Source organism: Balaenoptera physalus (genome assembly GCF_965194825.1).
Source record: "Balaenoptera physalus genome assembly, chromosome: 8".
Classification (NCBI taxonomy): Eukaryota; Metazoa; Chordata; class Mammalia; order Artiodactyla; family Balaenopteridae; genus Balaenoptera; species Balaenoptera physalus.
Window position 1 is genome coordinate 16,499,678 of NC_138887.1, and position 27,825 is coordinate 16,527,502.

The 27,825-nt window shown below is 40.6% G+C and overlaps 1 pseudogene across 1 annotated transcript; it reads left to right on the plus strand.

Moving 5' to 3' along the window:
- LOC309666276 (large ribosomal subunit protein uL22m pseudogene) lies at positions 1-27,825 on the plus strand (annotated as a pseudogene). Its single transcript has one exon. The product of its transcript is annotated as a large ribosomal subunit protein uL22m pseudogene (transcript).

Sequence of the window (27,825 nt, forward strand, 5' to 3'; positions counted from 1 at the left end):
CGTTTTATATTTTGCTAATTTCTTTAATATCTAGGCTAACAAAAGGCAACTGGATTCTCCAATCTGCTTCTACATTGACACCATTGCCATATATAGTTTTGGTTGAAGTATCTGAAGAAAATCCCACCTCAGACAGATATGTGATTGGAAAGGAAGCACTCGAAGACCCACCGAAGGGTCTCAGGGACTTGCAGAGATCCTCTGCCCACACTTTGACAACCACTGCTCTAAACTAACTCTAATTGCTGGACAGTCTTTTCAGGCTTCAGCTTCCTTTTTGTAAAAATATGGTGGTGATAACAGTATTTCAAAGTATTTTGAAATTATAAAATGAAAAATGCTACAGTGACAGACAGAAATCTCTACCTGTACATAAAACAGGAAGCTACTTCTTATGGGGCATTTGGGAGACATGATGCTATTGAAACCAAGCAGGACCCTACTGGCTCCTGGGCACGGAAGACTTTCCATGTCCCCCGTTTCTTGTTTGTGGGGAACAGACTCCAGCCTCCATGACCTTCCCTGAGTTCCAAAGGGCAGATTCAAACCGTTGCTAATCAGGGAAGGGAGGGAATGCAGACACGGAAGGAGCAGCCAAGAAACAATCATGCAGCCTTGTGGCAGGGTCCTGGTTCTGCTTCAAGGAATACACATAACAATATCTCTGAGCTCTTTACAGAACTAAAACCCCCAACAAATGGAGGATGTTAGCATTCTTCATTCCAGAGAAGACCACCTGAGGCCAGATTAAAGGAACCAGAGAAGTCTTCAAGAGATCACCTGAGACCAGATTAAAGGAGTGCAGGCCCTGCACACACCCTAATATTATCAGCAACCCCACCTTTGAACCATTGCTATAAAACTCCTCACCAAATCCTCCCGGATTGGGACACACAGTTTCAAGGGCAAGAGCCCACTGTGTTCCCCTTTGCCTGGCAAAGCAATAAAGCTATTCTTTCCTACTTCACCCAGAACTCGGTCTCCGAGACTTGATTCGGCACTGGTGCACAGAGGCTGAGTTTTTGGCATCACTATCCAAAGTAACATGGGTGCCAAAGCAAGGTGGTCTTTCCAATAGGTGTCACACTCTACCACTGCAACCAAAACCTAGGAATTTTCTGAAGAAAAAAAAAAACAACACCCTATTTTCAGGAGGGTAAGATGTGAATTTTGGTTCAATTTCAAAATGAAGGTATATCTCTCTGAAACCCACTGCCAGTAGTTATCTTGGTATTCTTTGACCTATAAAATGGATTCATGCTTTGTTTCTTGGAAAATGTTGAATGTGTTTTGTTTTAACTTAATTTAGGACAGGGGAGGAACTACTGTCTATGTACATTAGGAGTCAGAATGTACAGTTTTTCATGGTGGACCTCATGATGGGTTCCGTGTGCTGCCACCGATCCAGTCTGAGCTGCACTGATTGCTCTACACATACTCTGCAGTGGGCTTGTCTGCACACACTCTGTGAGGCTGGAAGGTTGGGATACCTTACAGGGCCTACTTCACAACAGTACACATTCTGCTTAATCTGACACAGTGACTCAGCCTACAAAGGAGGGATTTGGGTGCAGGAGGGCACAGAAGCCTCTGTCCTTAATGTCCTCCAGAGGTCCAGTAGATTGTCTGCCCCTGTAAGAATCTGACCTTGTGTCTGGCTGTAACTCTGCTCTCAGCCTTTGAGGGACCAAGCATGGGGTGGGGCACAGATGTTTTCCTCCTATCTGCCCCCAACTCTGGGTTGTATCTCAACATGGTGTTGAAGAGGGGTTGCAGCCTGGATTTCAGAGAGACTGAATGTGTCTGCATTTGGTAAAAGGAGATAATGGGCTGGGTGAGGACAAAACAAGAAAGGATATGATAGTGTTTTGAAAACACTTTTAAGTCCCATCTGAGTGTAAGAACTGTTATTGTTTTTAAATGCATAAACCTTCCTTAGTGTGAGGAATGGTGGTGAATAGGGACACACCAGGCCTGAGGAGAATCTTTCACTTGCTTCTATCAGGTCAGAGAAAAGAACATGCTGGATCCTTCTCAGTTCTTCTCATTATGCTAATCCTCTCCGTGGAGTTCCTGAAGTTAAGTTGATCTTGGCTAAAAAGCCTGTTGTTGATCCTCCACACATCCCCTCTGTCACAAATGAAAGGTACAGTCTGGTAATGAACATTTTTATCTCCCTATCTAATCAGGTGACTAGTTCTGCCATGCAAAATTGATTGCCGCATTCGTTATCAATGACTTTATTCCTCAAGTCTTTTATTCTTCTTTGACACTTAAAAGTAGCTAATAAAACCCCTGCAAATACTCTTTATGAGAATATATGAGATACTTCAGTGTGCACATCCAACATTTAAAAAATTCTCTATTAATTAGTTCAGGTAAAAGTAAGCAGAGCCTTGGCACTGAAATAACTTTTGGATTTATAAATTGATTCTTGAGTGAATTCGTAGCTTCTTTGTGTTTAATTAGACTTCAATTGCTCCACTTAGAAAAGGTCACCTAAATTTGGAAAAGATAACTGATTCTGATTGTGACAATCTCATGCTTGTTGAATTCTATCAGAAATGAAGTTCTTTCCATTTATTAAGTAGCATTTATCCTCACTTTTGGTAAGCTCATTTTGATGAGCATTGCCTCATATACTTTTACAGTGATGGCACACCCCAAAAATCTTGGGTTCTAAAGAAATGAGGCAATCACATTTTAGCGGATTAGACTTTGATTCCTGTCTCAGAAGCTTTATCAGCTTGCTATGTGCACATATTTTAGACTATGTGCACCTAATTTTCATTGTTGCAATAATGGAACTGTGTTTCCTCTGGGTCTATTGCAGGTTGAATGAGAAAATGTCTCTAAAGCACTTCGAGTTTCTAGAGACAGCTGGGTCATAAATTAAAGTGACTTATTTTCTAGAGAGCCAAGGTAGAACAAACTGGGTGACTGAGGGAGAAGGCTCAGTAGGAGTCAAGGCAGAGGAACTTGAAAGAAGGAGCTCTGAGCAAACTGCACAGGAGTTGCACGGGTTTCTCCGGCAGGCTGCCATGTTTCCCATGGCAACGGGAAGCTCTTGGGCTACGTAGCATCCATATTGTTCTTCGGTTCCATGGAGAATGGAGGTCTAGGGCTGAGCCCTAAACAAAAGGCTCCAGCTCTCCTGAGAACCAGGTCAACTAAGTTCATATCCAGATATTGGACAAAATGAGAAAAATATTTTAGCCAAAGACTACATCCCAGAACATCTCACATAGACTACTATTCAAGCATCAACTGAATTATTATTACTATTTTTTTACTCCTGACAATAAATAAATAGGGATTTTTTTTCCAGCTTTATTAAGATACAAGTGACCTACAACATTATATGTTTAAAGTTACAGCATGATGACTTGACATACATGCATTGTGAAGTGATTACCACAACAAGTTTAGTTAACATCTATCTCCTCATATAGTTACCCAAAAAAAAAGTGTTTTCCTTGTGTTAAGAAGATTTGGGATCAGCTCTTTTAGCAACTTTCCTATATACCATACAGCAGTGTTAACTTTAGTCACCCTGCTGTACGTTACATCCCCAGGACTTATTTATCTTATACCTGGAAGTTTGTACCTTATGACTACCTCCATCCAATTACCCCTCTCCCTACTCCCCAACTTTTTTTTTCTTTGTGAACATTTAATATCTACTCTTTAGCAACTTTCAAGTATACAATACAGTATTGTTAACTATAGTCACCATCCAGGGATTTTTCTTGTTTAAAGCAGGTATCACCTTCATTCTGGGGACCTTTCTAACTTATCCATAACGTGTGAGATATTATACGTGAGGTATAAATACGGTAATTTCAAATACCGTGGAATTACTGCAATGTTTAAAATGTAGTTTTGCATTACAACAAAATAGCAGCCTAAGCTGTCATGTTCCTGTAGGTGTGTCTGAAAGGAAAAGGGTGACCACATCCAAGTTTGCAATTAGGAAAAGAGGGACAGAGATAGGGAGGGCTATCAAAGCTGCCGCCGCTGTAGCTCCTGCTGCAGTTGCCCTGATAAAGACAGGAGGAAGTAAGCCAGCCTGAGTCCTGGGCCTTGAAGAACTTGATCTACCAGTAAGAGAGGAAAATAGAAGCACTAAAGAAGCTATCAGCAGTTTGTTCAGAACAGTTGAACAGTGTTATGGAAGATGAACTGGTTTCTGTTCTCCAGTGTTTCTAGCGAAAAGACTTGCACTCCTGTTTTACATACAATGTCCGCACTAAGAATGTAGGCTATCTCACAGGGATATCTTTCCAAAGCCTCTAGGATGTGGGTCATTATATCAGGATCTTGAGTAAAAGACAACTGAGTTATGGAGGAATTGCAGAAAATGACATTTCATCTCCAAGTCTAGCTAACACAACAATTCCTTTAAAGCACTAGTTCTAGGATTCTTTACTAGTTACTGGTGAGAATGTTCCCAGGACAGAGGGAGCTAACTATCTCACATGACCCAAGAGAAGCTGACCAGTGATTTTTCCCTCCTCTGTTTTCTCCTTACCCAATGGCCCGTATTCTCTATAGCACTGCTCTCAAGAAAGGATTTGGTCAAGTCCTTTCTCCCAAGAGGAAGAGAAAGAAAATAACGTAGAAAGGTCTGATATGTCTTCTTTCTCAGGGGTATTCTAATTAGGGAAGTAAGAAATGAAACTCTACTTGTAGAATTTCAAGCAGCAGCTAGCCCAGTGGTAGGAATTTGGGGCTGCAAGGAGAACGTTGTCTATTCTAACTAGTTTCCTCTGTGCCATTAGCAAGGCAAACCCCAATGGGTTCCCACCAGCATGGTGGACATCCCCCTTACAGCCCCTCAGAAATCATACTTGTCTATGTTGTGTGTCAGGGAAAATGGCTGCATGGAGAAAGCATTTCTTCATGTCTTGTCTGGCGCTGCCTCAAGGACTGGATCTAATTGACTCTACAGCAGTTATACTTTTATATTTTTATATGTAAGACACACTAAAAATGTAATCACATTCACTCCTCTCCAAAAATCTATGAAATAATTATTATCCCTGTTTTATAGATGCAGAAACTAAGGCTTAGATAAATGACTTGTACAAGATGACACAGGTGGAAAAGGTAGAACCAAGATATTAAGTTTGGGTCTAACATCAAAATCCGTGTTCTTTCCACTCTGCCACCATACACATCTCAGTAATAACACCATTCTAAACACATATGTAGTATGTCCAACCAGTTTTGAGAGACAATTTCCCTGATACTACCTATGACTCTGTGGTACCTCATGGCCACTCAAAGACCATTGAGATGGGAAGACAGGACCCCTGTGCACCAGCAGGAGTGAGGTCCTGTGGAGAACTCCTCTCTAGTCTGCTGGGGCTTGGATGGACCTGGTCATTTGTCCTACCAACAGCAGCCAGCATACATTTTTTTCTTCTCTTTAGAAAGGATTGGGGAGTGGGGAATAACCCCATCCAGACATTTCCAAGGGCAAACCCGCTAACTGACACTTATACATATACACAAATTGTTTGCATTTTATGCGTTCCTTACTGGAACCTTCTCCTCCTAATATCTCTTAGGAGACTATTCCCAGAGAACAAAGTAGGCACACTGGAATCATTACTATATTTTAAATGACTGTATTTTCCAAGACACATATTCAGAATAAAGGATTTTTTCCTGATTACTGAGCTTATTATATGAAAATTCTTATAACTATAGTCAAATTACATAACCATTTAGCTATGGTTATAAGTCAATTGCTATTATTGAATACAGTAAAAATTACATGACAGTGGAAGGGGTTTGGGACTATGCTATATTTATAGTAAGCAAAGTGAATTGAAAATCTGATGTGATAATCGTCATCCTTAGGTAAAAAAACTTAAAGAACAATATATTCTGATCACATTATTCTTCTTTTAGAATCTGAGAGCAAGAAAAACCTCTGATCGATGGAACAAAATTTCAGAAACTTTAGCACACATAAACAAGAAGTTGTAATTAAGGTATGATTCTTCTGTAATCAGCACAACGCCTAAAGTCTGCGGTGTCTGTACAGTCCACTATTGGTTTGTTAAAATCCCAAAATACAGAGAAACAAGCTTTGTTTTTTCCAGTGTGGTCAGTAGCCTGAATTCTCTGAAGTCATGGTCACCAGGGTAGTTCCAAGATGGCTGCCACAGCTACAAAGAATGATGATTCTACTGTTATCACTTTTTAAAGTTCTTTGTTAGCCTTTGGAATGGAATTCAAATTGTGCCAGCCATCTTTTATTAGTCAGTCCCATGGGATTTTTATTGTTATTTTGAACAAGATCTATTTTTGTTTAATTCTATGGGAACCACACATAGTTTGTACATTTGCCAGAAATTTATTTCCAATGAGTATTACTCAATTCTAAATAAGTACATTCTGCATTTTTATGCTGGGATGCAGTAGGATGAGTTCAATTAGGAACACCATTTAAAATTATATAAAGTAGCTTGGACTTTTTTGTAACTCTAATATTCTGGTAACTAAGAGTGAGCTTGAGTTTTGTTTATTGTCTTTCAAAGTGATCTGTTTTAAACAAAAATATCTTCTTTTATAAAGTCATTAAGAACTGATCTGTTACAACAGTGTGGCTTACTTGTTGATTTACAGGACAGCTTTGATTTCTATAGCTCTTCAATGTGTTTATTCATGCCCGGAGACAAACATTATGTTAACTATAATAACCAGATAATTGATATCACATGTCCTGTTCACAACAGAAAAAAAGAAATATTTTCCTATATATGGAAATCCTGAGCTTCTTTCCAGAGGTAGGAAGACCTTTTGTTCTACTGCACTGAGTGTTAAGAGTATGGATATTAAGACTATGTCTTTTTGACCTGAGAAAAGCAGAATATTTTCACTTGCAACAAAGTTTTTTAACTCCCAGAACTGGAAGAAGAAAAAGGGGCAATCTTAATACAAGACAATGTCATTGCAAGGGCAATCTTCAAGTGTCTCATACCCTGAGAGATCCATAGATGTTATATTCTATTCAATGGAACAACAGATCTTTGAGCAAAACTGTCTAAGCAAAATCTATAGAAAATGATGAATCCTGTACTAAAGCTTAAATAAACAATAAAATTACAAAGCTTCTACAAAGACAGTTTGAAGAACATTAAGAAGGAAACTGAGGGGATTTTTAGTAAATGCCATTTATTCTCTTGTCAAAAAAGAAAATAAAACAGGGTTTTCTTTGTTTGTTTTGTTGATTTAGTTTGATTTGGTTTTTTATTGTAGAGACATAAAACATGGAAGACTATATGACTTAAATTGGTCATGAAAGTAATTATTTGCCCAAATATCTAAGTTATGAAATAAAATTTCATGTTTTATTGTATTTTGTTTTGCTTTTCAAGTGAACAGAGTTTTGAAAAAATGTACTTCTTTATATAGAGAAAATGATAAAGAGTAAAGTTTAAATGTTCCATAATCTCACTGACTAGATAACTATGTTGACGTTTAAAACCTTTATAAAGTAATACAAGCCCATGTTTAAAAAAAACTCAAATAGTGCTGAGAGGTGTAAATGAAAAATAGATGTGCTCCTTCCCACTGACACCCCTCCCCAATCACCAGCCTCTTTTCCCAAAGGACCAATTTTTTTTTTTTTACAAATTTATTTGTTTATTTACTTAGTTATTTATTCTGGGCTGCATTGGGTCTTCGTTGCTGCACGTGGGCTTTCTCTAGTTGCGGAGAGCGGGGGCTACTCTTCTTTGCGGTGCGCGGGATTCTCATTGTGGTGGCTTCTCTTGTGGAGCATGGGCTCTAGGCGCGTGGGCTCAGTAGTTGTGGCTCGCGGGCTCTAGAGCGCAGGCTCAGTAGTTGTCGTGCATGGGCTTAGTTGCTCCACGGGATGTGGGATCTTCCCAGACCAGGGGTCGAACCCACGTCCCCTGCATTGGCAGGTGGATTCTTAACCACTGCGCCACCAGGGAAGTCCCCCAAAGGGCCAATTGTTAATAATTGCTTGTATATCCTTCCAGAAAAGGGAATGTATCCCCAGACACCTGCATATATATGTGTGTGTGTGTGTGTGTGTGTGTGTATGTATATAATTAAAATTTTTCACACTCATTTCATTATATTTTTTTAAATATATATTTGCAGATCTTCCCATATTAGCACACACAGAGCTATCCCACTATTTTTAACAGTTGTATAATAGTTCATTATATTGTATACAGTAAGTATTTAACCAGTCTCCTATTGATTAACATTTAAGTTGTTTTTATTTTTTGTGAATATATCTGTAAAGACTTGGCAGTTGAATAGCTGGTGAAAAGATATCTACATTTAAAATTTTGACATAGATTGTCTAATCTGTTGAATTAGTTTTCTCTCCCACCAATATTTGAGAGTTACTATTTCTCCAGCACAGGTATTATCAAAATTTTAGGTTTTCTCTCAAGAGAAATTCAATTTATAGTATTCCACTTTCATTCTTTTTTAAATGGACATTTAACTTAAGTGGACATTTTATTTAAAGAAAAACCAGAATGTTTTTGCTTTTGGAGTAAGTGATGTCTTACCTCAGTGATATGTGGACCCAAGAAGGAGAAAGAAAATATTTTGATTTCATAAGATTGGACTGGCAAATGTGGCTAAAACCAAGTAGACCAATGAATTTTAGGAAACTTTTTAAAAAGAAGATTAAACTGATGACTCTCCTGTTCAAAAGATCATGTGCAGCTGTGGGGAGGGGAGAATGGGAAGTTGTTTAATGGGTAGAGTTTCAGTTTTGCAAGATGCAACGAATTCTGGAGGTTGGTTGCACAATGTGAATGTACTTAACACTATTGATCTGTACACATAAAAATGGCTACGATAGTGCATTTTATGTTAAGTGTATTTTACCACAATTTAAACAAAGATAATGTGCAAAATTACACATCTATACAGAAAAAAGAGTTCTCTAAAGTGTAATTTCAGAAGTGTAAGGGAAGAGCCTGTACCAAAAATCCAGTCAAGTACCTTCAGGGGCCAATTAATGCCATCACATAATCAGATAAGGTCCAGAATGCAAAGCTCCCTGGTAATGGACTCCAGTTTAATCTAAGGCTCAAATGGCTAATATCAGCAGCAGTAATTGTTCCTCTTCTGATATGGAAGAGTTGTCTGCTGTACCTGATAACCACCAGGACACTTCCCCAACTGGGAAAGCACCTGTTCTCTGGGTTCTGATCAAATATGTCTTCAAATAAACTTGCACTCATCGTCTTCAATTCTAATGAGCAGATTTTCTACCTGGAGTTGAAGACGATGCAGGACCACCGAGAATAGGAAGACCACAGTGAGGACCAAGGTGCTCTGAAACACACCATTGTTTAAAAGCACTCTATAATATTTTTCTTTGTCATACCTCACAGTCACTGTGTGAGAAAAACCAGAATGAAAGGGAGAGTGAAGTCTCCAAAACTGAGAAAATAATAACTTTGTTCACAATGACTTTGAGTCTCAGGTCCTGATTAAGAGAACAGACAAATCACTTATAAAAATAAAATGCATTTATGTTGGAAAGATGACACAAATTTTAAGGAGTTATCTAGTTAAAGTGTTAAACTAGATTCAATGGAAGTTGGACAGTTGCTTGCTGGCATTTGTACGTTACGTTTTAGCACAAAGCAGAGGTTGTCAACCTTGGGTGTACATTACAATCACCTGGGGAGCTTTTAAGTCTGATGTCTTGGAGTCATCCCAGACCAATTAATCAGAATCTCTGAGGTCGGTCTCCAGGTAATTCCAACGTGCAGCTAAGGCTGAGAACCACTGGCACAAAGATTCTCAACTTCAGTGTGCATAATCCTTGTGGGGTTTTCTCCTCCCTCAACAGAAATTCAGTTTAGTAGGTTTGGGATTTTCCCAAGATTTGCATTTCTTACATGCATCTCAGGTGATGCTGATGGGTATGGCTCTGGGGCACACTTAGAAAAACACTACTACAGTGACTGAAATTCCTCACTTTTCATCCTAATCACTGATCTCTTCTGCTTCTCAATAACCCTGGTCCCCTGGGCTTTGTTAATAAGGCTCTTTACCCCAAGCTAATAATTGTTATTGCTTGGCCTCTGGAACATGCCCAAGATCTTCACATATCCCTCGCAACTGAATGGCTCTAAAATGGCCACATAATCCAATGAAGTCCTGACCAAGGTTGAACAGGTGGAAAAATTACATCACGGTCTCTGCGCGTCATGCTTTTGCTAACAACTCCTGGAGTCATACTTTAAAAAACAACACCACAATATGCAACACCATCACCAACATCAAAGTGTATCATTAGGGCTGTTCTGCTGAGTCACCATGAACCTGAGAATATTTTTAAGTAAACTTTTGCAGAATTGGTCCTCTGAAGTGTGCACTTGCATTTTTCCTTCTGAAGTTTCGTGTTTATTAAATTCTACCATGATTGTTTTACTGCTGCTCAACTAATCACCTTAATGTCACGGCAAATGATGGTCTTATGTCTGTTCCATGACTCAAGTTATCAAGAGAAATAGGAAATATTCTGATGCTCAGGACAGGTCCTGTACATTTGCACTTTCTATTTCCCCCAGGCCCCCCTAGAACTTTATATGCCTTGTTTGAATAATCATACCAGAATGGGGTGGTCAGAGTCAACACAGTGGAGTGAAAGAGAATGGGCTGTGAGAAGAGATGAATCTAGTTCAGATTCCCTGCTTCACTTCTAGTTGTACGATCTTAGGCAATAACTTAATCTTACAGCGCTTCACTTTTTTTTCCTTCTGGAAATGTGCAGCTAAAATACCTCCCTCAAAGGAGCATTTTGGCAATGATTAAATGAAATGCAGAAGTGTTTCACACATTGGTTGACACACAGTAAGGTGCTTGATAAATAGGGTTTTTTTTTTCTTTCATGTAATATATGATTGATAACATGAACAGCTGAGAGTATAAATATAGACATTCTTCTAACTTATTCAGCTCAAAGAAATTATGGGAAAGGAAAAATAATCCAAACTAGTGTTGGACTAACCCTCAGAAGTTCACTCAACCAAGGGTGACTGGGTTAACTCTAGCATCAGGCAATGTTGGGCAGGGGACACTCTGGGTCCTAGGTGGGATTCAAGCCAGGAGACCTAAAGCCAAGGCTGAGAATGAGGCATGGGGTGAAGCCAAAGAGACCAACCTGAGCCAAGGAGAGGCAGAGGCCGGTGCTCAAAGGCAGCGGAGGTCAACACCGAGCGACAGCCAGCTCTCAGTGAACCTGGAAGAAGCCTAGAGGAGGCAAAGGGTCGGCCTCAAGGAAGAGACCAGGAGCCCAAGAGTCTGCATGGGGGAGATGGTGGAGCCTGGGCCAAAAGGGACTCTACGGCAGGAAGGGCCATGCTGAGGCCGTCTATGAGACAGCTCACAGTCTTCAGAGTCACTCTCATCTTTTTATATTAGTCTGGCTAAACTTTTCTGTCCTCATCATAGTCTCTCCTTCTGGTAGGCTTTCTTTGATGGGTATAAATGTATTCTTCTATAATTAGACACTCTGCTAGGAAGTGTAGGCTAAATAACGTAACTCTAAAATCTCAGTGGCTTAGCACAATAAAAGTTTATTTTAAGCTGTATAGCTTAAAATAAATACAGTCCACTGTATAGCTGTGGAGGTGGGTAGGAAGGGGACTCTGCTTTCCATTATGGTTTATCACAGGATATTGAATACGGATCCCCATGCTATACAATAGGACCTTGATGTTTATCCATTCTATATATAATAGTTTGCATTTGTTAATCCCAAATTCCCAGTCCAACCCTCCCTGCCCCCCTCCCCCTTGGCAGCCACAAGTCTGTTCTCTATATCTGTGAGTCTATTTCTGTTTTGTAGATAAATTCATTTGTGTCATATTTTAGATTCCACATATAAGTGATATCACATGGTGTTTGCCTTTCTCTTTCTGACTTACTTCGCTTAGTATGATAATCTCTAGGTCCATGCATGTAACTGCAAATGGCATTATATCATTCTTTTTTATGGCTGAGTAATATTCCATTGTGTGTGTGTGTGTGTGTGTGTGTGTGTGTGTGTGTGTGTTTATCTTCTTTATCTGTTCATCTGTCGATGGACGTTTAGGTTGTTTCCATGTCTTGGCTGTCGTGAATAGTGCTGCTATGAACACGGGGGTGCATGTATCTTTTTGAATTAGAGTTTTGTCCCAATATATGCCCAGGAGTGGGGTTGCTGGATCATATGGTAACCCTATTTTTAGTTTTTTAAGGAACCTCCATACTGTAAATTGGCAGTTACCAATTTACATTCCCACCAACAGTGTAGGAGGGTTCCCTTTTCTCCACACCCTCTCCAGCATTTGTTATTCATAGACTTTTTAATGATGGCCATTCTGACCAGTGTGAGGTGGTACCTCATTGTAGTTTTGATTTGCATTACTCTAATAATTGGCAATCCAACAGGGATTCTTAATTCCTTTTTTTGTCATGTATTCTTTTGGAAGTTAATTGAAAATTTATGGACTTTATCTCAGCATAAAGTATTTAATTGTGTAAAAGAAAATGCACAGTATTACAAAGGAAACCAACTAAAGCAAAATACTGTTATCAAAATAGTAAAAATACAACACTGTGATAAAGTAATATATGTGCTTCTTTATCAATATGTGATATTTTTCACCCAGGGCATCATTGTGCTGGAAGACTTCCAAAGAGTCACTGGGTACTCACTGCTAAACCTGAATCAGGGTCAGCACCCCAGTCAAGCACTTACCATGTGCTTATGTACATTGTTCTAGCTATCTACTGCTGTGTACAAACTACCCCTAAAACTTGGTGGCTTAAAACAACATTTTTATTTTGCTGGGCAATCTGTCTAGGATCTACATGGCATCCCCTAGGGCAGCTGGGGTTTCCAGTAGGTATCTTCCAAGATGGCATCTGCATTCACATGTTTGGCACCCCAGTGCTCCTCGGCCCCCATCTCTGCATGGCTTAGGCTTCTCATGGCATGGTGGTCTCTGGGTGGTCATACTTCCTAGGTGGCAGCTGGCTTCCAAGAACAAGTATTCCAAGAGATACAAGTAGAAGCTGGGACTATAAATATGGATACTTTTCTAACTTGATCTAGTCTGTGAAATTATGAGAGAGGGAAAATAATTCCAGCTAGTATTATACCCTCAGAAGGTCACACAGCCAGTGGTGACTAGGTCAACTCCAGCATCAGGTGATGTTGAATGGGGACCATAGCGTCACTTCTGCCATAGTCTAGTGGTCAAAATAGTCATAGGGCTCACCTGGATTCAAGGGGGAATGGACACTGACCTCACCTCTCAATGGGAGGGATATCAAAGAGATTGTGGCCATCTTTAATCTGCCATATATATAAAATCTCATTTAATCTGTGTAATAACACTATGAAGTAGGCATCACTGTCTCCATTTTACTGATGAAGAGACAGAACCTCAAAGAAGTTAAGTATTTTGTACAAAGTTACAAACCTAGTGAGTTTGAAACTAGGCTAGTCTGATTCCAATGACTGGGCTCTTAATTACTATATATTCTTTATTCCACTTGACTTTCCTTGAATCTATTACTTAGAAAGCAACACAGAATCTATCAGAAAATTAAAACAGTACTATCCAACATTCATTCTCTCCCTCTTCCCAAATTTATTTGGAATAGCAAATCACCGCACTAAAAGGCCATATTCCACAGTCTGCTTTACGTATTTTGTCCAATGAGATATAAGAAGGAGTACTGTGTAACTTTCTGACAGTGTCCTTAAAGAGAGAGTTCTTTTATCTCTTCTGGGTGTCATGCAGACGTGATCACTGGCACTCAGTAGCAATTTTGGAACATGAGGCAACATGCTAAAGTGGCAGAATAGTAACAGAGAAGAAGCCTGAGTCTTGATGATACTGACCTTGAGAAGCTACCTCTGGACTCTGTTAACTGAGAGAGAAACAAATTTATATCTTGGTCCAAGCCACAGTAATTTAGAGGTTTTCTGTTTCTTACAGTTGAACCTAATCCTAAATAATATAGAAGAGATATGTGTATGAGTATAAACTTAGTCATGACAGCTTTACCTTAATGATATGGAAGTTTAAGGAAGCAGGAAATCATCAACAAACTGAAACTGCATCATAGAGAAGAGGTGTCTGAGAGCAGTTCAAGAAAGATTGGAAAACTCTATGTATTTGTCCACTTTAAAATACTACAGAGTGACTAGCATTATTTGCCAAGGAATGGGAGATAATTGGAGGCAAATTCTCAGGCCATGCTTGTTTTTAATACATATAAATAGGGCTGCCCTGAGGGAAACTTATAAACTGTACCCCTCTCAAGTTTCTTGACCATTGGTGATGTTTTCTTAGGATTGGTTCTGGGCCCAATAGTCTTTTTATTTCCTTCGGTGGTCTGTGTAATGGAACACAGAAGTAGCTCATTATATTTCTAAAATAAATTTTCAGCATAAGAAGAGACAGACCCTTAATTTGGAATGGTTTTGATTTAGTTGGAGAAGTTATCAGAGACCACGCATAGAAATGAGATTCATCCACTGAAATGAGAAAGAATGTCTTTAAGTCTCAGGGTCCCTCAGTGAAGGAAGTGGGCAAGACAGTCCCCAGGGTTCCTTCTAGTTTTAGTCTTTAGTATGAAGATGAAAAACCATACGAATATGATGGTCAAAGCTGAAAAATATCCAGTAACTTTTAGTGGTTCGTATGAGTATGTTATTAAAGTGAAACAGTTGTAAAAGCAAAAACATATATACAGTTAATTGTGTGGTAGTTCTTACCTGAGCATGTGGGTCAGCATTCTTAGTTGCAAGCAAAAGGAATTCTGACTGATTTAAGCAAAAAAGCAATTTCACAAAAGGCCCTTGGAGTAAGTCACAGCATCTCCAGGAAGGCCACACTCAGAACCCAGGTGAGAATCAGAACCCAAATCATGCCAAAGGACACATGATAGGGACATGTCTGCTGTTCCCACTAAATGTTTGGGTGCCCCTGTGGGCTCCACAGGGCACAATGAATTCTTGACCTTTCCAGCTTCTTTGCCTCACTCATTCCAGATTTAAAGTCTCAGCAGAAGTATCTGATTGGCCAAGACTGCATTACACACCTGAGCCCAAACTTCCAGGGATGGTGAAATCAAGGATCAGGATCTCCCACTGAGACTTATGTAATGGGGAATTCCCCCAAACATAGGAAAGGGCTCCTTCAAATTCTCTACACATTTCCACTACATCTGGTATACTGAGGATCATCTCTATTAAGTGTATCTACAAGTGTATTTATTATATAGGTTCTTCTGCATGATCAGAGACCCAAAGTAACTGTAACTTACACAGGGTAGAACTTATCTACTCTCATGTTACAGTCAGGAAGTAGATGGTCCCAGGCATGGGATGGAGGTTTTGCTCCATGAGGTCATTCAGGGATCCAAGTTTTTTCCACCTTATTGGTCTGTGATACTTAGGATATTGCCCTTACCCACACAGTCCAGTATGACACACCATTACATCCACACCCACATTGCAAAAATGGAGGAATGATGGGCACGCCCCTCCATTAAGACACATCCCAGAGTTGAACATATTTCCCATCACATGCAATTGGCCAGCTCTTAGTAACGTGACCACACTTAATGGCACAGGAGGTTGAACAATGCAATCTTTTTACTGAACATCTATGTAAAGGTCTACCAATCAAGGGTTCCATCACTGTAACAGAAGGGAAGAAAAGATACCGGAGGACAATAAATATTGAAGCAATCTCTCCCTCAACAAATAGCAGGTTGAAACTTTAGCAAATAAGATTAGACAAGAATATAATAGAATTTTCTGTGAGGGTTGCTGAACACAGTTACTTTAGAATGTGAGAAATGCCTCCAAATGTCTTAAAATGGGACAGTGCTTCGTATGTAATGAAATGGGTTGAGAAAAGGGACAGTTCATGCTCAGTCTCAGCCTTAATGTTTATATTCAGAAATGACAAAGGTTAAAAGACAGGACTGAATGAAAGTTTAAAGGTCTTTCTTGGGGCAGATTGCTATAGCCAGAGTTGGATGCTTGGCGGAATGTAGCGGGTCAATCCAAATGCTCCTCTGGGTCTTTGTAGAAAATGCAGTGGCCCCTAAGGAGGTCAGAGAGGCCTTGGGGCTAGAGGAAATAGAGAAAACACCGGGAGAAATTAACAGATGAGAAATACAAGGGCAAATTGGGTGCAAGTTCAAAGCTGTGGAAATAGCATGGAGAGTTAGAGGGCACTTGAACGTCTGAGTTATCTTGCAACATGCTCCTTGGGGCAAAGAGTAACGGGGCTCTAAGCCACTGGCAGCAAGGGCGGAGGGCAGTGCCCAGAGAATGACGGCTGGGTCAGAACCTCCCAGGATCACTGCCGCCCCGCCGACAGGCTCCTGGGCTGACTCTTCTGAACCGCACTTTCTGAAGCAGTCTTCAAGCAACTAATTTCCTAGGAGAGCAGTCATGCCTGGCTCATCTCCACCACTGCACATGTCCCAAAAGCTTTTTATAGGCATTCTCTTTCCTCATGCTTTCAGGTTTATTATAAAGATATACATGTTACCCAAGCAACCTATGTGTGTCACACGGAGCTTTGGTTCAGTATTAGTGTTTTTGATGCCTTCTATTTTTTTTTCACATAATATAAATTTCTTGAAAAACACTAATAAAAATATAGGTTCCTGGACCGATACTAACACTTCTAATATAGTATTAATAGTAACCAGTATTTGTTTATTGACTTAGTGCATCACATGTACTTTCATATTTTAAAAAAATTGAGGTATAATTGACATACAACATTAGTTTCAGGTGTACAACGTGATGATTCTATATTTGTATATATTGGGAGATGATCACCACAATAAGACTTATTCACATCCATCACCGCACATACATAATTTTTTGTGTGTAAGACCTTTTAAGATTTACTCTCCTAGCAAATTTCAAACATGCAATACAGTATTATTAACTACAGTTACCATGCTGTACATTACATCCTCATGACTTATTTATTTTATAGTTAGAAGTTTGTACCTTTTGTCTCTCTTCACTCATTTTGTCCACCCCTAACCTCTTCCTCTGGCAACCACCGATCTGTTCTCTGTATCTATGCGGTTGGTTTTCTGTTTTAGATTCCACATATAAGTGAGATCACATGGTACTAGTCTTTCTTTAGTCTTAGCATAATGCCCCCAAGTTCCATCCATGTTGTTAAAAATGACAAAATTCTTTTTTATGGCTAAATGATCTTCCATTGTGTATATATATACCACATTTTCTTTATCCATTCATATGTCGATGGACATTTAGGTTGTTTCCATATCTTGGCTATTGTAAACAATGCTGCAATGAACATGGGGGTTTCTTCTACTCCTGGTCTACTGCCGTTAAGTTGAGGCAAGTCCAAGGAGTATTTTTCAGAAAAAGATGGCTAACGGCCTATTTATTGCTTTCCCTAGTACAATAACATGTTCTAAATTCTTCCCCTTTCCACCACTGAACAACAACAACAAATCAATAGCCTTGTCCATTGATGGATGAATGGATAAGCAAAAATGTGGCATATCCATACAATGGAATATTATTCAGTCTTAACAAGGAGGGAGATTCTGACATATGGTACAACGTTGATGAATCTTGAAGGCATTTTGCTTAGTGAGATAAGCCTGTCATAAAAAGACAAATACTGTATAATTCCACTTATATGAGATACTACAGTAGTCACATTCACAGAGACAGAAAGTAGAATGGTGGTGGCCAGGGCCCAGGGAGAGGAGGGGAATGGGGAGTTAGTGTTTAACTGGTATAGAGTTTCAGTTTTTGTAAGCTGGTAAGACATCTGGAGATGGATGGTGGTGATGGTTGTACAACAATGTTAATGTACTTAATACCACTGAACTGTACACTTAAAAATGGTTAAGATGGTAAATTTTGTGTTATGTATATTTTACCAAAATAGAAAAGATTTGGAAAAAAATATCAGTAGCCTCATCTGAGTTCCCCATGGATACAATGGACTGGTCTTCCACATTCTTCTTTCTTTTCTAGTACCTACCTTCAGACTTCTCCAAGCAGTGTTTTTATAGTCTAGTTCTAAGTGCCTAAGTTCTAACTGTCTGTAAGTGCTATAATATCACTGGCTGTGATAGGTTTATAACCTCTTTGTGGGGATTTATCAACCCTCCTTCGTGGCTTCCTTCAAACTCTGTCTTTTTTCTTATTTGACTTTATTTTTATTTCTCAATTGTCTACCTTGCTCAGATCCTATGTCAGTGGTTAAGAGCACAGGCTCTTCATTTAGACTGCCTGGATGAAGTCCTTGCTCTACTGCTTATTTTCAGTGGGCCCTTGGACGAGTGACTCAACCTACCTGTGTCTGTTTCCTCCTCTGTATAATGGTGATAATAACAGTATCTAGGCATGGTATGAGCTTTTAATACACATAAAGGGCTTAGGACAGTGCCTGTCACATAGTAAGCACTCAAGGAATATTTGCTATTATAATAAAATTGACTATTATTATTTCCAGAAGTTCTTTCTGGGAGTCTTCAGTAGGAAGCATCTCTTGATGTTCCTAGCAAGTCTGCTCTCCCTTGTTCTGGTAAGAATACATCTCTTTACTTTGGGTAACTGCCATTCTAAGTGATTCTATTAATCTTGGTCCCACCCAGATTCCAAAGCACTGTATGGGCATTTAACCCAGGCCTGGCCAATCAGACAGTACTTCATTCCTCTAGCAGCAGTGACTGGTTCAAAGTGTGGGCCTGGGATCCAAGGAGGGCCAATCAGAGTTCTTCTTTGGCACTGACAGGCAGATGCTGGCATACAGTAGTCTGTCTTTGCTCCAGGGCCGCTGAGCTGAGACGATGAAAGCTTTGAGATACAGGCAGCCATCTTCCCTGTCTGCACAGAGGAAGCGCATCTGAGATGGGAAGCAGTAAGGCCAATACCCACAAGAGAAAAGAACTGAGAGATGGTGGGGTGGGGTAGGGAGGAGAGGGACAGACAAGGGCCTATAACTGTGAGGGGGCTGGCAGCCCTCTGTCTGCTCCTATCCTGACTTTCCCAGATCTGGAAGCCCAGAGAGTCTCTTTTTGCTTAAGGTGCTTTGAGCTGAGTTGTTGTCATTGTAACTAAAAAACTCATGGCTAGGATGCCCTTTACACTCAATTTCTCCTTCTCCCCTTCCTTCCCTCCTTTCCATTCCTTTCTTCCCAGACCCCTGAGTGACAAGGCCCTTGTTCTGAACTGGGACTGCCAGACTCCTACCCTGCAAGACCCACTTCTCTTCTTCTCTTGGTTCAGGAGTTTTCCACCTCTAGCTAATTTTCCTAGTTTCCTTTGCTGGGATCACCAGCTGTGTCCTTATTTCCTCATTTCTTCTTAAGTCTCTCCTCACTGCCCACTCCCCTACCCCCCAACCTTTTTTGTCACCTCAGACAACTTCTCTGTCTTCCTGTGAGCAGATGTATCAAGCTCAGCTTTTCCTCTTTTGCTTTTGTTCTGCATCTTTGCAGCTGGTACCTTTATGCCCTTCTTTTCTTTTGATATTAATCTTGGAATATTTGTATAAATGTGTTCCTTTTCGATACAGATATCACATAGTAACCCTCTTGCACCCACCCTGCCAATTTTTTTTTTTTTTTTTACTCTAGAAGACACTGCTGTGTTATGTTTCATAACTGAAACCCTTCCCAACTATGCATTCCTCATCTCTGGCTGCTCCCTGTATCCAGTGGAATTATCAGGCCCCAAATGAAAACTACCAGCATGTATCTTATTTTACTCTACTCATGCCAATAGTTTTGTTTCTCACTTATTCCTCCAGTCAAGCCCCAAACCAACCCCTTTATCTAGGGCTGTTAAAGTCTCTGAGTTATTTAAAGGCACGTTTAGCTCTTACTTAGATTACAATTCCAACTGATAAATGTAGAAGGAATTAAGAATATAGCAAGTCAGGGGCTTCCCTGGTGGCGCAGTGGTTGAGACTCTGCCTGCCAATGCAGGGGACACGGGTTCGAGCCCTGGACTGGGAAGATCCCACGTGCTGCGGAGCAACTAGGCCCGTGAGCCACAATTACTGAGCTTGCGCGTCTGGAGCCTGTGCTCCGCAACAAGAGAGGCCGCGATAATGAGAGGCCCGCGCACCGCGATGAAGAGTGGCCCCCACTTGCCGCAACTAGAGAAAGCCCTCGCACAGAAACGAAGACCCAACACAGCCATAAATAAAAAATAAAAAATAAAAAATAAAAAACAGAAACACGAAGAATCTTTAAAAAAATAAAAAAGAATATAGCAAGTCAACATTAGGCACATACCTAGCTGTAAGCGTGGTAGGTAAGAACCACTGATGGATGCTATAGTTCGTGAGCAGAGTATGAGGAGAAACAGGGTATTTGCATAATCTCAAAGAATCTCCCCACGAGATATATATTGGTTACAAAGGGGAAAATTATAACTTTACACCACAGAAACTTAGAAGACATCACCTTAAGCAGGTGATCAAGATGAACGTCACCACTGGTAAGACACATGAACATCATATAACCATAATATAACGTATTGAGAAGTGTACAATATTCCTTCTGAGATGTTCTTGCCAAAAATGTACAACCTCAGTCGAATCATGAAACATCACCAGACAAACCCAAACTGAGGCACATTCTGTAAAATAACTGACCGGTCCTCTTCAAAAGTGTCAAGGTCATGATAAGGAAAGACTGAGGAACTCTCACAGGTTGGAGGACACGAAGGAGTCGGGAGAACTGAAAGCATTTGACCCCGGATTGGATCATGGACAAAAAAAGGACAGGAGAGGCAGGAGAGGACAAGCGGGGAAATTTGAGCAATGTCTGTAAATTAGGCAATGCTGTTATCGATGTTAATTTTCTAATTAGATAACTACACTGATTTATTGTCTGGGTTACAGCCTAGGCTAAGGATTTTATAAAAGCTGCTCAGATGTTTCTAATGTGAAAAATTTGAGAACCACTGATCTCAGTTTATGGCAAAGGAGGGAAGTCTTAAATACGAACAGCGGCCTGTAAACTAGCTGCAGCTTGTCCCACTAGCCCTTTTGTATCAAGTCCTTGCGAAGATTGCAACTAGCCACGGCCTTGGTCAGGACTCCGTGATGAATTGGACTTAGAGGCGGGGCACCAGCAGGTCAGAGAGAAGCCAGGTATGACTGCGCCCCACGTCCAAACCTCCCAGCACCCCCTCCTATCCGGCCACTGCTGTGATGACCAGTTTCCTGTGGGCTTTGATGGACCTCGTGCGGATGCACTTGAGCCTGTGCAGTGAACCTCTCAGTTCTGGCCTTGGGGTTTTGATGATGCTGAGGCAAGGGACGCCTGTGGGAACCCACCCAGCCCAGAAGCGTGGGGGAATTAACGACCGTTCCCCATGTCCGCCCCTCTGTGGACAGTTCAGAGGTGCATTCCATCAGCTCTTCAGAAGGTTTGGTCAGGACGGAGCACCAGGTGTCCTTAGCAATGGCCAGTTCAGTTTCATATCCTTGTATTGTTTCTCTCTCCTTCCCTGTTCCCCTCTCCTGTCCTGCCCTATTGCTCCCAGAATCACATTCCCCAATAAACAACTTACAAGTTCCAGGAAAGATGGCAGTGGCAAGACTGAACGTTTGGATGCGTTATGGATGCAGAATCTGAGGGGGAAGCTGGTCTTGGGGTTTCTTTCATCTCATAACATTTTACCCTAATCACATATCCACACCAGTGCTTCTCTTGAAATTTCTTGAAAATGGGAGAATAAAATTGTTTATCCTCCACAGCTACCTGAAGAACCTCCTCAGAGACCAGCTGAAATCTACCATTGTCGAAGACAAAGTACAGCAAAGACAAGATGTGGTATTTGGCGAAACTGATTCGAGGAATGTCCACTGACCAGGCTTTAGCTCAACTGGAATTTAGTGACAAAAAAGGGGCCCAAATAACGGAGGAGTTTCTCTTAGAAGCACAAGACATGGCAGCGAGAGGCCACAATGTGGAATTCAGGTCCAGCTGAATATATACAGCTGAGCCCACTTCAGGGCGAGGCCAGTACCCGAAACACATCCGATACCACCATGGAGGTGGCTTTGGGATCATGGAGGTTTGGTGCCATTATTTTGTGAAGTTGGTGGAAGGCCTCCCACCTCCACGTGAGATACCAAAGACAGTGTCACCCACACCAAAGAATATATTCAGGAGCTTCGAAACCGGACCATCACATTCACACTCTGTGACGGGGAAATTCAGAATCCACAGTGTATATATTTTACCATTTGTTTCCTAAAAACCAACAAAAATTAAAGACAAATGCTTTTTATGAAGGAAAAAACCCACCAAATCTGAAGGCTCTATTTTTCAGAGAACCAAGGCCAAGATACCTTCGGTGAAAACAATAAAAGGACACAACATTAAGGCCATCCTGGAAACTCCAGGATGTCTGATAAGATTCTCTTCTGCTCTTTGTGCTTCCTGCCCCTCTTGCCTTCTCTTTTTTATGGGAAGCAAAAATGGCTAGTCCAGTATCCGCCTGCTTTCCTTTTTGGCTAGTCTGCCCTAATTCTTCAACTTCCCTCTGCTCTCCCTCTCCTTCACTGGCTCCATTTGCAGCTGACAGCTCATCTCCACGAGCCTCTCGGCCAAAGCCAGCAGCAAACTGGCTGCTTAAACAGCTTTCCTGCTCTGCTTCAAGCAAGTCCCTCCGGTCAGCTCCTGCTGCCGCCCTGGCAGCTCTCCTTTCCTCCTCCAACCTCGGCATCTCTGCGTTCACAGGTAGCTCTGGCTGCCCTTCCCTTCTGACCAGTCGACCTGCCACCCAAGTTCCCCATCTGTACCTTCAGGCCTTGCAACTTTCCTCCAGGGAATCACCGGCATCACCTCATCAGCTTCTTTTCACACGCGCTGCTCATGCACTCATGCTCTTTTGACGAGGGCAGCAGTGCTGTGGGGCAAATGGAGAAAGAATCAGTGAAGAAATAGTCCCTAAGGGCTGTCTGTTTGACTTCTTCAAGACAGCAGTAATGTATTGATTCATTTGGTAAATATTTATTCAGAGCCTAATATGTGCCACTTATTGTTCTTCGGTGCTGGGAATATAGCAGTGAGTAAAACAGAAAGTCCCTGCCCACACATAGCTTACATTCCAGTGAATAATGATAACTTAGTGATAGAACTGGGACTGAAATGCTACATCTCTCTTTCTTTCGTTTCACGCTACCTTTTTCCTTAATGACAGGCATAGCACTCATTCCATACCTTATAGCTAAACTTTCTTATTAGTCTTCTGACTCAAGATTAAAATTTGTCTTTGACCTACTACCCCAAGCCACCTGGGCTCTTCTCCTCTTTTGAGAGAAAGCTTGATACCTAAATGGTCTTCAGCTGTAAACTATTAAAGGCTGTTTAGCCTACCTTTCCCTGCCTCAGCTGGGACCACACAACCTGAAGGGCAGGAATTGGCACTTAGAGCAGGACAGAGGCTCAATGCTCTAGCGTTTTCTCTGGAGCTGCAGCTCTTTTTCATTGATGTCTCTTTGTGGTTTTGAAAATACTTTGCCACATTCTCAGATCTGTAACTTAATATTTATTATAACAATAGAAAACTCTTCCTTGTGTAACAGCCTGCTTTAAAACCATCGTTAGTCTTAGCAGAGGGACAATTAGATACTGAGACAATGGATATCTGTGATATCTGCATAGGAGCAGTTCAGCTTCATAGATGGGCAAGCTGATTCAGAGCGAGGCTGAGGGACAGTCTTTCTTATTTCCCCTCATCCCCTGCAAAGGTAATGTAAAATGACTGGGTGCTTTTTCAGTTTGAAGTGCACTCTCTTTGGGAATTTGCTGGTTTTGTTTCTGAAGATAAAGGAATTTGTACTGTATGCTCCAGGTAGAATGCTATCTAACTTTTCTGTTTTCAAACATGATTTTGGGAAAGGGCATCTCCATTTCTTGATGGATTTGAATGATGGAGAACTCACCAACTGACTTGTCTTTACAAGGTCCATCTTTCCATGGCTCACATTCTGACTACCCAAGATGATTTGAGGGGTGTAAGATCTCCACTGGGGAGATTTGGTCCTTGAAAATTTACCTTTACAGATCAGTTATGTTGGATTAAGTATCACCTTTCTGTTACTAACAGCTTCTAAAATATAAATATTCTCTGGAAGGAGGTATAGGAGAGGATATATAATTTTCCCTGTACCCTGCTAGGTGCTTGACTGAGAATCCCTAGTAATAAAAGACAGATAGAAAGAGAAAAACAGGAGAAAAACAAATTTTATTACATATGTACATATGTGCTGGAGCCACACAAAGACATGAGATTCAAAGAAGTGACCAAAATGGGAAACTTTTATACCTTTTAGACAAGGAAACAATTTGTGAGGAATTGACAAGACAAAATAGTAAAATGAGGAAGTAACAAGTTTGCCTTGTTTGCCCTTGTTGGCCCTAAATGCCCTGCCTCTGGCGACTTACCAGGGATGCCTTCTGCCCTCCTGGTACAGGGTACCTTTCACATGGGAGATTTCTCCTCATTCAGGGAGACGTAGGTGGGTCAAAGTGTTCTTCCTGCACCAGCTGTCTCTCAAGTACCTTAATTCAAAATAATCAGGATGCCAAAGTGGCATATTTGGGGGTGATATATTCTGAACCCCTACAGAGGTAACAAATTGCTTTCTTTACACATTAGTGAGTTTTATCACATTCATCTCAACTTGAAAGAACTCTGCAGAATGAACCCTGAATATCTATCTTTTGGGGAAGGAGGTAGAGAGCCTTGAACGGAATGACAGACAGGCATTGAAAGGCGGTCTGAGAGTCCCAAGGACCAATAAGGGGCTGGGTGGCCTTGTGTGAATACCAAGGATGTCATTAGGGTGACGCTGGGAGGGGAGGGAGGCCCCGGAGGGTTGTCTTTTCTGGCCTAAGGATTTTGTTTTTTTAAAGTGTAAACTCAAGAGTGTTTTCTTTATGTAATGTCCTAAGGATTTTGATGGCTCTCCTTCCTCTGTGGACATGAAGTAGTCATGCTGCTTCCGGGAGTGAGCCCCTCTACCTCTACTCCCCAGGGTAAGCCATGTCTCTCAGCCTTTTTCCTCACTCTGAGTTAGTCCAGACCACAGAAGCTCATCTGGGTTTCAGGATAGGCAATCATGGCAATTTGGCTTAGGTATGGCCAATTTTATTTTGGTTTCCTCCAAAAGCAGTGAAAAAGGACAGCACAGAGGTTATAAACAAGGTAAGTTTGCCAGAGTGTGGGAAGGCTCACCATATAAGGCTTTATCTTATAGATGCCTTTTTAGAATTCAGTGGTCTTGTCAGCCTGCAAAGATGCCTTTTATATAAGCCCCGAGTCAGAAAAAACTTAACACTAGCATACAAGGCAATGATTTTACTACCCAGGAAGCTACTTCTCTCAGTCCTTTTGTCTGGGTTTACAGCCTTGAAATTCTTATTGCGTCAGCCCAGGGACAAATCTCCCCTTAACTGTGCTTATGCTTCTGGGCTGAATTTTCCATTTATGTCCACTACAGATGATGACCACTACACACGCCTGACCTTCCAGGGGTGGGATGCACTTCTGTGAATAACAGCAGCTCACTCCAGTAGGGACTTAACTGGACAGAGAAGAAGGGAAGAGTATCTATTGACCTTTCTGGAATGGGGATGCTTCTAATACACCCCACAAGTGAGCGAGGGCTCCAGGCAGTGTTTCTTTTAAAGTTTGCATTTTTAGTGTTAATGGAAAATGACAAAACAAACTTACATATAGGTTGCTTTATAAAGTTTAAACTAGTTTTCCCATTGCTATGACATGGATTGAAGGTGGCAGTAAGGATATCTATAATATATTCTCTTTAATTTCCCATATCCTAATTTCAAATGCTTCCATTTGCAATGCTTGAGGAATACAGATTGCCTTTAAAATTGTGATTTTTGTAGCTGTTTTGTTTTTCATGTCGATAAACTTAAAAAATATCTTCAGCAGTCTCGGAAATGATCTTCTGTACTTGGAGGGTAAAGATGTGATGACAGTTTTTCTTCTTTATAACTCCTATCTTTTTGGAACAGGCTGTGATTGTGGGTGGATTATTCTGATACTATTGCTTTGTCTGTGCAGTATTTTGCCGCTTAAAAGTAAAAGTTTTCTCTGTTATCATTAAACATGCATCCTTGCTAAACATACCATGGTAACTCTCTAGATATAAATGAGTCTTTAGATTGGATATTTCAGTTCAATGGCTCTTACATCTTGGCATGCATTAACATCACCTGGGAAGATTTCTAAAATGCACACATCTGGGTGTTACAGGGCATAAGACTGAGTAGCCTGGGTCGGGGCCCAGGGATCTGCATTTTAAGCTTTGGCCTGAGAACCACATTCTGGGGGTGAATCACTACCTGAGAGCTGATTTCTCAGCCTCAGCACTTTGCCATTTTGGTTGGATGAGTATTTGCTGTGAACTGTTCTCTGCATTATAGGATATTTAGCAACATCCCTAGCCTCTACCCCCCAGATAGATGCCAGTAGCAGCCCCACCTATTGAGATAATCAAAAACGTCTCCAGACATTGCCGAATGTCCTCTGGAGTGGTGGATTTTGCAAATCACCGGCTTAGGCTATTTGCTCTTCCTAATTCAAACAACCTAGCCACTCAAGCGTTCTTGTGAGTGATGGATTTGTATATGGGACTCTAGTCCAAACTTAGTTGTCTCAGAACTCTGTATGATAAAATGAATCTTTTGTCATGGAGGGCTCAAGCTAAGGGCTCATGACCATTTCCAGCCCCCAGACAATTCTTATTTGACCATATTTTTCTTTTAATTATTAAAATTAGTTGCTAACATTTACACATTTGGGAAAAACTCATTTCTGGGTTTGCTTGCAAATTCAGAAGCTCAGACCATATCAGTCCACACTGCTAAGAGTCAACTGGACCAGGGGAACAGCTGCAGTAGAGACCCAGAAGTGGGTTCCAGTTTCCCAACTCCTCATTTGGCTGACCTCACTCATCCAAGTACCTGTCTGGCTCCTAGAAGCACTGGATTTGCAATTCCTGGTTTAAAAACTCCAAACCACTGACTGAGAATATGGAATAATTCTGCTAGGGCTGGCAGCGTTGACGTTAACTCCTGAATGTATTCAAAGATTAATTAGATTGTGAGGCAATGGGCCAAATGTTTTAATCTCCTGTAATCAATATATCTTCCAATTTTATAATATATTTATATGGAGTTTTATGTATTTCCCCTTTCTGGAGTAAAATCTGGATCATAGGCATTCAATTCCCATTGCTAATTTATCACATTCCACTACTACTTTTTGTTGTTGACTAATGCAGCTCTGCATGTCTATTGAGAATTCTCTTTCTCAAGTGCTGGTTCTTTTTTTTAAATTGAAGAATAGTCGATTTACAATATTAGTTTCAGGTGTACAACATAATGATTCAATATTTTTATAGATTATACTCCATATAAAGTTATAAAATATTGGCTTTATTCCCTGTGCTGTGCATTACATCCTTGTACCTTGTTTATTTATTTTTATTTTTATTGTGGTATAGTTTATTTACAATATTATATTAGTTTCAGGTACACAATATAGTGAATCAAATTTTTATAGATTATACTCCATCTATAGTTATTATAAAATATTGGCTATAGTCCCTGTGCTGTACAATATATCCTTGCAGCTTATTTATTTTATACATAGTGTTGGGTTGGCAAAAAAGTGCCTTTGGTTTTTAGGTAAAAATAACAGACACATTTTTCATTTTCACCAAG